The sequence below is a fragment of the Fukomys damarensis genome, unplaced genomic scaffold (genome assembly GCF_012274545.1).
Source record: "Fukomys damarensis isolate Sample0158 unplaced genomic scaffold, DMR_v1.0_HiC HiC_scaffold_4, whole genome shotgun sequence".
In the NCBI taxonomy this organism is placed as follows: Eukaryota; Metazoa; Chordata; class Mammalia; order Rodentia; family Bathyergidae; genus Fukomys; species Fukomys damarensis.
Window position 1 is genome coordinate 11,175,262 of NW_022900916.1, and position 3,179 is coordinate 11,178,440.

The window sequence follows — 3,179 nt, forward strand, 5'->3', positions numbered from 1 at the left end:
ATATCTTTGTAAGACTTTTCACATAATCAACTTTGCAATTAGATTTATTCAGAGTATATGTCTTGGAAAATATAGTCATTAAAATAAAAGATTCCCCCAAAATGTGCCTATTTATTCTAAGAGACATTGAAAGTACGGTCCAGTAGGAGGTCATAAAATGCAAACCATTTGTGTGTATGTGCAAACGTTAGTGAGCTGGTTTGCCCTTGAGAATGGTTGGATGGGATTACTCCACACTCTCCAACTCTTTCAAAAGGAGAAGGGATAGAGGCCCAGCTGGCTGCTATTACTAGGTCAGGTCAGCCTATCTAAGCCCCAGGGACTGCAGAGTAGTTCTCCACATGGACCTCACACCTGCTCGTGTGTGCGGCTCCTATCTTCCCACTCCAGTGACCTTTGAATGACCACACAAAAACGATCCCATTGTACTGTTTTACTTGGAAAATATCCAGCTCACATATTCATCATGGAATTTTTACCACATTTAAAATGACTATGTTTTCTAAGACAAGTATTCTGAATACAGGATTTTTCCCTGATAACTGAGTGTATTATATGACAATTCTTACCATAATATAAAAATTGCACAGGTATCCCAGACTCGTGGCTGGTGTTGGAGAGATGTTCTCTCTGAAAGCATCAGAATTATTTGGACATTGCTACACACATTCCTAGAATGTGTTGTTTCTGCGGCACAATATAGCCGAGAAGGAAGAACACGAATTTTGTTATTAGACAGAAAGGAACTCAAATCTTGGGTCCACCTTTGTCTAGCCATGTTACCTTGTCCAAGTCATGATATCTGTCTAAATCTCAGGTTTCGCATCCTTTAAAAAAGTATAATAGTTTTTCCATTATGTTTTGGAAAGGAATACCTAAGGTTGTACTGCAATAACAAATACCCCCACATTTTTTTCTCATAGTTCTGGAAGCTTGAAAGTCCAAATTCAAATGGCTGATAGGATCTAGTTTGGCTCCACCAACAGATGTCTTCACATGATAGAGAGAGAGCATGTCTCTCCTCTAACTTAGCTTTAAGGACACTAATCCTGCCATGTAGGTTCCACCCTTATGATCAGTTACTTTCCAAAGGCCCAGTCTCCAAATATCATCACAATGGAAATTAGGGTTTCACCCATGTACATTTTAAAAGGGCTCAAATATTCAGTCATAGCATGGAGTATATAATATAGCATGTTTACTGTGTCTTGAATTTAATAAACTTACAAAACTGTAGCTGCTCCTGTAACTCTTTTTTTTAATTTTTTTTACTCATTGAGTTTATTGGCACATTTTAGGTATACAGTGCAGTTATATTCATTATTGGGATCTTGTACCTTTACATGACAGGTCTTGGTTCTCATTTTTTCCCCTTGTCCCTGCCCTCCCTTCACCCCTTCCTCCCCTCCCCCTTTACAAACACTTCATTTCCACTAGACATAGAAGTAAAAACAGCAAGTAAATATATGAAAAAATGTTCCACATCACTGGTCATTCGAGAGATGCAGATGAAAACAACATTGAGATTCCATCTCACCCCACAAAGAATGGCTGCTATCAAAAAATCAAACAATAACAAATGTTGGTACGGTTGTGGGGAGAAAGGAACCCTTCTCCATTGTTGGTGGGAGTGCAGACTGGTGCAACCACTATGGATATCAATATGGAGATACCTCATAGAGCTGGGACTAGAGGTTCTATTTGACCCAGCCATCCCTCTGCTGGGTATCTTTCCAAAAGAATTAAAAGAATCATATCACAGAGATATATGCACACCCATGTTTATAGTGGCACAGTTTGTAATAGCTAAAATATGGAAACAGCCCATTTGCCCATCAGTTGGAAACTGGATAAAAAAGATGTGGTTTTTCTATAAGATGGAATATTACTCAGCCATAAAGAATGGGAAATTAGATTCATTCATAGGAAAATGGCTGCTCCTATAACTCTTCATGTTACTCTCAGGATTTCGCCTTCTGTAATCCTCACATTTACCATTTATATTATCTCCTTGACAATCCCATATTCCATGGCTAACGCTCTCATGACACTAGCGTTTTTGTTAAACATTTCCTCCCCTCACTAGGTAGAAAGGGTTTGCAGGGCAGGAGTCTGATAACTTCATCTTTGTACCTCTCCTTCTAGCACAGCATGCCCCGTATCAGTGGACTTCTGTGGGCTGAGCTGAATATATCAGAGCCTAATAAAATTTGTTTTGAACCTTTTCCATTTGAAATTACTGAAAATGTGCCAGTATTTCAAAAAGCCTAAATTCTCCTCCAAATATTCTTGTGAAATAATTTCAACACATACAATCAATGCCAAGACTTGCTGTGGTAGCAATGTTAATATACAAAGCAACACCTCACTACGACCATTTATCAGGAGTTAGCTTACTGATTCTATGCTTTGTTTTTGTTTGAAATTTTCCTATGCAATATGTGATATACAAGTATTCATTATATAGATGAAAAAGTTGAAATGAAGGAGGTTAATACAGTAAATGACTTTCAGAAAGTCTGTTATTCAATCAGTGGTAATATTGGCACCAAACCATCCTACAATTCTCCCCCACTTGAAACAGAACATTTCCATCTCAAAATTAAGCTCTGGTGTATATTTGAGACTTAACTGAATAGTTAAATAAATAGCAGCTACTGTTATTATTGTTACTGTCAATATAATTTCCTTCCTGTTAGAATTATTTCCTCCTTTCCGTTCCAAAAACATTTTTTCCAAGTGTCTGTAATGGCACTTATGGTAAACCATATTTCCTCAAAAACAATGTGATTTTTAATTTTTCATCTCCACATACTCAAAGTGTCATTGAGTGAGTAATACCATATCCTCTGACAGACCAGGTGCCTTGACTGGTAGACTTGTCAAGGACATAAGACTGTGCTGATGTCTCCGTGGTTTTGAGGGACTTCCTTGGATGCTTGTCCACAAGCTTAACGAGGATATAAAATAAGACAAATAGTCTGTGATATGCAAGAGGGGACACTACTATTAAGAGAGTCATTCCCTGAATACATGAAAGAAGAGCAGTTTCATACTTACTTGCTTCTTATTATAATCTGTGGCAACTATGTCACAAAAATTATCTTTTGCTTCCTTTATAACAATCATTCTGAGAAAAGACAGAGACCTTTCTCAGCAACTGGCCCAGGTATGATGGC